Source organism: Helianthus annuus, chromosome 4, assembly GCF_002127325.2.
Source record: "Helianthus annuus cultivar XRQ/B chromosome 4, HanXRQr2.0-SUNRISE, whole genome shotgun sequence".
In the NCBI taxonomy this organism is placed as follows: domain Eukaryota; kingdom Viridiplantae; phylum Streptophyta; class Magnoliopsida; order Asterales; family Asteraceae; genus Helianthus; species Helianthus annuus.
In genome coordinates this window covers 184,125,192-184,136,495 of record NC_035436.2, presented here as the reverse complement: position 1 = coordinate 184,136,495, position 11,304 = coordinate 184,125,192, and positions in this window count along the sequence as shown.

The window sequence follows — 11,304 nt, the reverse complement described above, 5'->3', positions numbered from 1 at the left end:
GCAACATATGTTATTTCCTGTAATCACAAAACTCAACAAATAGTCGTCAATTATTAATGTCAAATGGTATTAACACACCATTTGACCCGTATAGTCGACATGACCATTTATCAACGTATGATGGTATATTAATTTCATCATGCTCCTTGAACCAATTCCGGTTCACGCCGTGAGTTTTTACTACATAAAAGACATTTTCTTAATCTGTCCGACCCGTTATAACTTTTACCAAATGGTGTCTCTATTTTTTTATCACTATTATTTTAACTATTAATTTGACCCATTTGGTTGTCGAGTGAATTCCATCACCTCATTGACATACCAACTCAACCATTTTTGCTATATCAACTTTAAACATATTTTAACTAAGCTTGTCTGTATAAATGTAACGAGACGACAAGTCGCGTACCTTTAAAGCGTTCCCTTCAAGCGCATGTCCACTCCGGTTTGTCCGCTTGAAAACTCGACTCCTTTGTCTATAGAGTTCAATCAACGATGTATTTAGAACTCCATTCATGACATATAACACATATTTCACAATGTTATTCGAATATGCGTTTTTATTCGAAACTTAACATCTTAGCTTTCTCTTAGGCGTTTTAACAAACACCTTATGGGCAGAAATTTACATGATTCATTATCAAGTTCATAAGTTGTCATATAGCCAAATTTAACATCAATCGGACTATTTTATATAAAGGTTAACATCAATAAATTAGAAATCGCTTCATAAATATCAAATTACACTAGAACAACATTTGAAATCCTAGTGTACATCAAGTTCACAACAACCCACTAATCACCTTCAATGGTGTTCATGAAATTTACTACAATTAGGCATGATTTCATCATATACTTGTCTAGGGCTTACTCCTAGACACTATATTGTTCCTATTCCATCCAATTAACAAACATGCATCATCAAATTTCTGATTTCCCAAATTCATGAGAATTTCAAGTAGAGGATTTTTATGAATTTTCACATACCTTATGATCTCCTTTCAATGAGGATCACTAATCCCAGTTCGGATTTCGTTTTAGGGCTGATCTTGACCTTCAATTTGTGGATTTAAACAAGAACTAGGGTTGGAGTTCTTTCCCTTGGTCGCCCCCTGGCTTCTGGTCGAATTCAGACACTCACAAATGTGAGTGTTTGAGTTTTTTTTTATTGATATTAGTTTCAAGTTAAACACTGTTGGTCCCTCTAGTTTCTTTTAGTTTATTTTTATGTCGTTAACTACATATAAGTCATCATCTAACTAGGTTAGCGTCATTCCTAGTTAGTTTATTTTACTAATTTATTTGCAATAAAATTGCAAATTCATGAATTTACATTTTTAGGATGTTACATGTTTCTTGAAAGTTTGATTTCTAGTTCCGCATAATATATTCATACTTATTGAAATCTATTTGCATACTTAGTCTTTGAGCATCTTATCTGGGATCAACATTAACCTTTATTAATTTTCCAGTTAAAATCTTTGTGAAATGACTATATTATCCATGAACAATTAAAAAAATAAAAAACCAAAAAATGGGTCCACCTCTCCTCCTCTTCTCCCCCCCCCTCCACCGCCACCGCCACCTCCACTTTCAACCCACCACCACAACCTCCTCCACCTCTACTGTCAACCCACCACCTCCACCCAACCACCACAACACCACCCAAACTACCACCAACATTAGCTCCACTGTCGTCGCTCAACAACCACCGTCCTCTCCGACCCCAGCTTCAACAACCATCACGATCTCTGACCAGACGCCGCCCTCTCAGACCTCTGCTTCAACAACAACCACCGTCGTCTCGCCACTGTGTGTCTCCGACCACCAAAACTTTCGATGGTTGACCCGTCCCCTTTTGTTGGATCCGGCAGGTTTGTTTTGTTCCTCTGGAGGGTGATGCTTGTGGTGTTGTGGCAGGTGGAGGGCAGTGGTTGTGGTGCGGTGTGCGGTTGCAAATTCGAAACAATAGGGGTTGCGGAGGGTAGCGGTTGTGGCTGGTGTGGTAATTATCGGCGGGTGAAGCAACAGGGCAGCGGTGGTATTAGTAGTAGGTGTGGTGGTAGGGTTTTTGTGAGGTTAGGAAAAAGGGGAGGAAGAAGATAGTTTTGTTTATTTTAATTGCTTAGGGGTAATCTAGTTATTTCACATACACTTAACTAAGGGGCTGTTTGGCTAAGCTTATTTTAGTGACTTATTTACTTATTTACTTTTTGAAAAGTTAAAAGGTGTTTGGGTTAGCTTATTATGTGAGAGGAATAAGTAAATAAGTCATTCCATTATGACTTATTTGCTTTTCAAATAAGCAAATAAGTAAATAAGTCATTCCAATAAGCTTAGCCAAACAGCCCCTAAGAAAACTAATATAGGTTAATGATGAGGATCACGCGAGTGCAAAAATTGTGTTAACTAGATTCCATCCAATTTCTTTACCATCAGGCAAATTCTTGAATCTAAATGAATTAATTTCCAATCAATTATTTTCTTTTGAACATAAACAAATGAATGAATTTTGCGAACCAATAAGATTAAAGAAAGCTTTTTTGACTTTTTCTTTCAAACTAAAGCTAAAAGTAACTATATTATATTATATTATATTATATTATTATTATTACTATTACTATTACTATTACTATTACTATTACTATTACTATTACTAGAGTTATGTGTCGCCCGCGTTGCAGGGCGCTAAACCGAGTATTTCTTAGTTTAATAACTTGTACATCTTTATGTCGGTTAGTTATACATGTTATTTATGACACGATATTAAAAAAGATCGATACACCAAGTTAACCAATAAAAGAAAAATAGTACCATAGTTATGATAAAAAAAAATAACTAAGACGATGACAAGCGTATAATTTAGAGTTGGGGGCAAAACAATAATTTATCAGGACCAATTAGCGAGTGCTAGGCAGTTGTTTGGCATGAATAAAAACAAAATTGAGTCAACCAAGTAAAATAAAACACTACCATAGTTTTGTAAAAAAAACGATGGCAAGATTGCAATTTTTAACTGAGGTAAAATCATAATTTTAAAATGGAGGTAAAATAATATTTTGAACCAAGGGCAAAACCATTTTTTATTTTGAATTGGGGGCAAAATCGTAATACTTTAACTGCGGGCAAAATCGTAATTTTTAGCTGGGGCAAAATCGTAATTTTAAACTGGGAACAAATCGTAATTTGGCAGGACTTTAGCTGAGGGCAAAACCATAATTTCATTTTGAACTGGGGGCAAAATTGTATTTTTTAACTGAGGGCAAAATCGTAAATTTAAGCGGGGGAAAAAGCAAAATTTTATTTTGAATCAGGGACGAAATCGTAATTTTACACTTGGGATAAATTTGGGGGGGGGGGTAGTGCACGGTCCTCCCAACCGCCGGAGTGATCCCACTCCGGGAGCCGCTATCCGACCAAGCTAACTCCAAGGTGAATTCCCCTTGCCGAGTTCTTACCCTGGGCGACATATGCCACTCCCAATACTCGAATCCGGTACCTCTGGGAAGAGGTGGGTGTCGGTGGCCAACTGGGCTACCCCAGTTGGTTACTTGGGATAAAATTGTAATTTGGCATGACATATAAATAACTATTATATGAAAAAAGAATTAAAAACAAAAAAACAAAACTTGCCGCCACTTTTGGCCAACCACCTAAGAAAACTATTCCCGCCGTCAACTTGTAAATGTATGTATTGTAAATTTCACAACGAATTTTTACGATTTCACATATTGAGCAATAAAGTTTTTATTATTCAAACGTATACAAAGACCATGGCAGGGAATAGTGTTTTCCTGCCATTGGTCGAAACGGGCGGCCGACATTCCCCTATTGGACCAACCAGTTTATTATTTTATGTCCACTTTAAAATTAGGGTGTCGCCTCTGTTTAAAATTACGTTTTTCTCCCAACTTAAAAATATAATAACCACGCTTTTCTCCCAACATAAAAATATAATAACCCTTTTGCCAGCAGGTCAAAATTACGATTTTGCCCTTGGTTCAAAAAATATGATTTTACCCACAACTTATTATTTTATACCCGCTTTAAAATTATGGTTTTGCCCCCAGTTTAAAATTACGTCTTCACCCTCAGTTCAAAATAAAATTATGTTTTTGCCCCCAACTCAAATTAGATTTTCCCCTCGGTTCAAAATTACGATTTCACCCTCATTTTAAAATTACTTTTTTGCCCCTAACTAAAAATAAAATTATGGTTTTCTCCTACCTCAAAATTATGATTTTACCCTCGGTTTAAAATTATGATTTTCCTCCGGTTCAAAATAAAAATATGACTTTAAACCCAGCTAAACCGAAAATACGATTTCGCCCTCGATAAAAAAATTACGCTTTTACCCTCAGACAAAATTACGTTTTCGCCCCATTTCAAAATAAATTTTGGTCCCCCCAAGCTCAAAATTACGATTTTACACCAGTTTATTATTTTATACCGACTTTAAAATTACGGTTTTGCCCCCAGTTTAAAATTACGTCTTTGCCCCCAGTTCAAAATAAAATTATATTTTTCCCCCAACTAAAATTTACGATTTTCCACTCGGTTAAAAATTACGATATCACCCTCAATTCAAAATTACGTTTTTGCCCCCAGTGCAAAATATAAATATGGTTTTCCCCAAGCTAAAAGTTAAGATTTTTAACTCGGAAAAAAAATTTGATTTTTCTCCAAAGTAAAAATAAAAATATGACTTTACCCCGAGCTAAAAATCGTGTCAAGGAGCTGTCTAATATGCTTTTTACTTTTTTTTTTTCTAGCAAAACTATAATACTGTTTTTTTAATTGGTTATGAATTATTCGGTCATCGCCCCGTAACGCGGGCGGGGCATCTCACCTAGTTATTTACAGTTGACGCAATGTATTTGTAGTTATCAAACTATTTATATACTATCAATTTTTAACAATCTTAGGCATTAGTTGTTGTATTGTTTGCTCTCAAATTTGTACAGTGGTATAAGCATAGTATGAGCTAATATATACAAACAATGGGGTTGTTAGTCTTATGACAGCTACACTGTAATGAGCTATCCCTAAAAACCACGTGTCCCCTCCTCTTTCATCATACGTATTCTTTAAGGCGATACCCACTTTTTGGCTTTTTCGGTATCGGTATCGGTACCGGTTCGGTACAGTACCAGTAAAATACCAAAATTTACCTTAAAATACAGGTATCGTTCCGGTCTCATACCCGTATCACACCGAATATTTTGGTACCAGTACTCAATTTTAACGAATTTCGGTACTCGTATTTTTGGTACCGCTACCAGTTTGGTACGGTACCAATACCACGCTCATCCCTCATGAATGACATGGTAAAAGGTATTGGGGAGCAGCCCATCGGCTAACATGGATAACGCTTGTATTGTTGGACATGGTTTTATCTGAAGATTAGTTGAAAGATATAAAATGTATACATTATTACATGGTTAAGAATCCTATTCCTAATTGGAAATTATCCGTCGAGTGAAGGTAGTGAATCTGTCCGTTTCATGCATTTGTTTGTTTTTACCCGTTTTTAATATCCACTATATGTTTTGATATCCATGTCAAGTGTCAAGTACGTGGGTTTTTTACATGATAAATAGAAAATGTTGAAGAGGTTAGCGCGCGGAAATGAAACACGAGGAGTGTGTTGGGGTGAACTATCAGGTGATCGTGGTAGAATCCGCAGCGCAACGTGCACGGGGTTATATCTAGTTATTATACATATGAATAGATAGTTGTTATGAACAGTAAATTAAAATTTTTTAGTTTTTGTGTTTTATTTTTTAGTAATATTTTATTTAGTATTCATTTGATTTTTTTAATAATAAATAGTAATTCATTTGACAATTCTTATGTTTTTATTTATTAATGGTATTTTATTGCATTCAAATTGTTTTTTATATAACTGATAATTCTTAGGTATTTTTTTTATTATTAATAATATTTTATTTAACGTTCAATTTGATTTTTTAGTAATTACTCATATACTTTTTAACAAAAAAATTGAAATCTACATCTATGTTTATTTATATTTTTAACATTCTAAGTTATTTTCATGCGCCCTGTGATGGTACGTTACCGTGGGCACTGGATCAATATCGTTTGTTACAATATCGGTATGATTAATGCATTCGACATAGAAATTAGCACGTATTTTACTTTGATCGAAAACGATCAAATCAAACACCGGTACCGACACTGATGTTCTTTGAACGGTATTGATCGATATCGATGTTGTTTGGTACGGTATGCTAGCGATACGTTGTCAGATTATAAAAAAACAATAAAAATATATACCGGTACTAAACCGATGTTGTTCGCTCGGTTTTCGTTCAATTAACTACGGTAGCGACACGATATCTATTATCAAACCAAAAATCATAAAAATTAATACATAACGGTACTGATGTTGTTTGTTCCGGTATGGTATGGTAGCGATACGATCTTAGCTTATCGAAAACAAATATTGTGCCGTAAACTTAGTTAAGATAGTTGTTTTCAAAACAACATTAGTATTGGCATTGATATTCATTTTTATTGTTTTTATCGATGTAAGGTTTTCTCTTTCAATTACTATAGCGAGTGTGAGTTGATGTGCGTGAGTGTGTATATAATTTAGGTGTATATTTTAAGCCCTTTTACACTTTTTAGCCAAGTTTTAAATTTATAGAATACGATATTTACTAACACTAAACACACATATGGGCAAGTGCACCCATCGTGGACGTAGTATAGTGTTGGTAAGATACCAAGGTCGTCCAAGGGCACAAGAGCTTTTAGTACCGGTTTATCCTCAACATCTAATCAAATCAAAATGTTAGAAAAATGTTTTTTTAAACTAGAAAAATAAAACTAACTAAAATGCTGAAAATAAAATAAAAATAAAAATAAAAACAGATAGACAAGCTGAATCACTTGGATCCGACTCGTGTGTAGTGTAACCTTTGATTATTTTCGCACTTTTGCACTGGTTTAAGAGATTATCTTAGTTATTGTTGTAGGCCCCTCTTTTGAAGGTGACGTTACCCTCAACACAGTAGTTTGAGTCAGCAAGGATACAATCCTAAAGGGTCGGATTATTGAAAGATAATTAATTAAGTTATTAATGCATAATGTGGTAGGCCCCTCTTTTAAAGGCAACGTTACCCTCGGCTAGTCTGAGTCAGCAGGGATACAGTCCTAAGTAGCCAGGTTAAAGTTTTAATAGTAGTTTAACTTATGAGGGGATCAAAGAGTTTGGACCCCCGCCATCCAATACCGTTGGGCATTGAAGGAGGTCCTACTAAATTTGACCCAGGTCCTTTGCAGGATCTATACACTGAACAATGGCAAGACTCTTACCAAACCGTTCCCTTAACCCCCAACCAGGTAGCCAACATACCTCCATATAGACCGTGGAGATATGAATGGTGAAAATCTTTTATTTTATATAGACAATAAAATAATGCCAAGACACCACGGATAAATGATAAGGAAGAATCACCTTCAACATAAGAAACTAGTAATTAAAGTCATTAATACAAAACCAATTAAAAAGTGCAAAAGATTAAAAATAAAAAGTATTACAGTAAACACTTGTCTTCACAAAGTGATGTAAGAGACTTATGCAAACATGGCCTTTGATTGTCAAGAACTCTTACGATCAGTCTTGGATCCCGAGACGACTCACACACTCTATGATGGACAATGGATGATGGTGGTGGATGATGGTGTTGTGATGGTGGTGGGTGAAGTGTGAGAGAGGTGGTGTGCCAAGGGATGAGTTGCAAGAGCTCCAAGCACTCCTATTTATAGGCTGAACAGAAGCTCGGGCACGACCCCGTGTCCACTGGGCACGACCCCGTGCCCTTCCTACTCTCTTTCTTCATTAAATGCATTTTTGTCTGCATTAGTTGACCACTCCCCCGTGTCCGCTGAGCACGACCCCGTGTGCAGAAGCATATCTGTACTATCAAGATTTGCCTGGATTTTGCGAATCTTATACTTGACCACGGCCCCGTGTCCGCTGAGCACGGCCCCGTGGTGGGCAATAGAAGCTTCTACCACTTTGTCTTTTCTGCTGACACTTGGGCACGCCCCCATGCTCACTGAGCACGGGGCGTGTTCAGTCTTCTGTCTTCTTGTTTTGCTTGGGAAGATGTTGTCGGGAGGTCGGGCATGCCACGTTTGTTCCTTTCTTGTATTTATGTTAGATTTAGCTGTCTTTTTGCTTCTTTTGTTCATTTTAGCTCATTTAATCCTGAAAATACAAAAGGAAGACAAAAGCACACTTTTTCCAACATTAGTACTAAAAAAGGGTTAGTTTTATGCCACAATTGATGTAATTTATATGTTGCATTTTGTGCACATCAGAGTACCATAACAAATCGAACAAATACTGACCAAATTCCCGCCGCAGAGTTCGGGGAATATCACTAGTTAAAATTAAAAGAAACTATTAAAAGAGAACTTTAATAAATGGTGAATATGTGATGTGAAAAAAATTTCACTCACTACTGTATCTTAATTTTTGATAATTGCAGTCTCAAGGACACCCAATTTTTCTTTTATTTCTCAAGGCATCTACTTCTCCTTCTCTATTTAATAATCTACTTATATATAAAAGGAGAAGTAAGGATGATGTAATTTTGCCTACGTGTCAACTATCCAACTATGCCACATAGGTTTTGCTCATGTAATAAATCATAATTAAAATTTGAATTTATTATATTAACTTTTTTTCTAATCAAATAATATTAAAATATATATTAGTGTGTATTAGTGATGGGGAAATTTGAACTGCATGGGGAAGTGTAATTTGCATTAAATGTCTCTGGAGACATACATCATCATACCTCCTCTCAAATGTCTTTTATCTCACATTAACCCTCATTCTCTCACACTCACTAAAGCGTCTCTTCTTCTTCTTCTTCTTTAATCTCTTTTTTTCTCTCTTCAGATCTTCAAATTCAATCTACACGGAGATGTCAAAATCGGTTATGTTTGAAGGCAGATGATCATCTCTTTCTCTAAGTTTCATCGATGATCTCACTCCTTTTTAGGTCTTGGATTGGTTTAAATTTGCTCGACAAGGCTCGAGCTTCCATGGATAAGTCTGACCCAACTCGTGACCCTGACGATGCCGATTTTGTTGCCGATGCTAAGAAGGCGGTGGATGAAGTCGTTGATGATGTCACCGCTGCCGTTGCATCTGCTGAAGCTGCAGAACCCTAAGTATGTGTTTTACATGTAACTATTAATAATAAGTAAGCGTTATTTGATCTCTACATGTGTCTGTCACTTTTTTTGGTATAGCTTCTAGAACGGATTTGTCTTCGCTTGAATTTGATGAATCTGTTTTTTTAATGATTTTGAGCCGATTTTGAAACTTAATGTCTGCGAATTTTGTGATGTGTTACGTTTATGATTTGTTTGATAGAAGGTGAGAAGAAAAAGATGAAGTGAAACATAATTGTTTGGAAAATTGATGGATAATTGTTTAAATGTTGATGATGAAAATGGTTTGTAGATAGAGATTGTTAAGAAAATAAACACAAAACCATTCGTGGTGGTCAAACGAATGTAAGTTTTTTCCAGTTCTTCCTGTCGCATCTCTCTTATTGTTTAACGAATTTAAGTTTTTCCAGTTCTAGCAACAAACAATCTCGATGTGTGAATCATCTGGTGGTTCAAGTCAGCGATGGCGACACCAAAGGGAGCTGCTGCCATGTGCAGGAACAAATTGTAATATGCAGTATTTATCTCTCTCTATTAAAGCTGAAATTAGTGGCAGTGCTTATATAAAATAATACTAACTCACATGTAATGTAAAATGGAAAACAAAACTATCTTTTAACTTTTGGAAGGGGCAACACTTGATGTTTTTAATCGTTATTCCACACAAATGACAAACTCACAAATGTCCAAGGACTAAGCTGTTCATGAGTTAAGCTAAACTGAACCATGGTTAGCTCATGCTTGGGTTGGTTTGTAAATGAGTCGAATCAAGCTGGCTCAGTTTGAAAATAAATCAAGATGAGCTGCAGTTGACTTGGTTTTTAAATTATCCGAGTTGAGCTTTGTAAACAAGTCGAGACGAGCCACGCTTGACTTGGTTTTTAAGTTATCCGACTTGAGCTGGCTCAGTTTGTAAATGAGCTACAACTATATAAGCACTCCGAAGCTGAAGCCGGAGCATATCATTAATTTTAGGTATGACAGTTTGACCTATATACCACTACAATTATATAGCGTTGATTAATGAATTATGATCTTATTGTAGGGATGGAGTTAGTGAGTCATCGTTTGAGCAGGTGCTTAACATAGAGCTTGAGCAAATAATGCAGGTTTGAACTTTGAACACTTAATTTCTAGATTTATCCGTTAACTTTGCAACTAAATTAAAATAAGTGGAAAATTCAAATATGTAATTCAGGCATGCAAGTGAATAAACATTTCATCTAACCAATCTTCACAGAGGGTTGTTGCCATGAAGTGATGTCGAGTGTTTAACACCCTTTGTGTCTATCTGTGGCTTCTAAGCTGGCTGGCAAATCATTCTTGACTCATGTTAATATGAGGGACAAGCAGGTAAATGTACCTTTTGGTTTCCTCTTTGGTTTTACGTTCAGGATTTGGTGATCGTGCACCACGGTAATTTCTTGGTAATGACTATAAATGTTTACAAGCTGGTTAGCATATTCCCAATTTTTTGATTTCATGCATATGGATTTAACATTTGACTTTTGACTTTTGAGTGTCAAAGAGCTGTTTATTTTGATTTTAAATATGACCAAAATGACTTATTTTATCTTTTGTTTCCGGTTTGCAGCATCGATGATGGTTTTCCGGTTGTCAATTTACACTTTGCAAATTCACTTTTATTGAAAGTTTTACCCCATCAATATTTCTTCCAAGTTGAGGTATATATTTTGTGATATTAAACATAAAAATAATCTGATCTATTGCTTGAATTTTAATAAAGATTTTGCATGATCTTCCCTCTTCAGGATGATGAATGGTGCATCGATTTTCAGAACAACAACCTTAAAGAAAAAAACAGGAAGGCACTAAGTTTGTTAGGAGGTAGTGTTTATTTTCTTCTGTTGACAACTAAAACGGGTCAATTTGGGTCGAGGAAAAACGGGCTGGGTTGAGTTGGACCGTCAACCATTTACTTAATCTCATAAATAACTTAATTTGATGACTGTTATTATTATAGCAGCAAATGTTTCGAATAAATCATTTTAAGAATTTTGTAAAACTTGATCATTTCATGGGAATATCTCTTTTTAGCCGAGCTTTTTAATTTTACCCAATGAACCC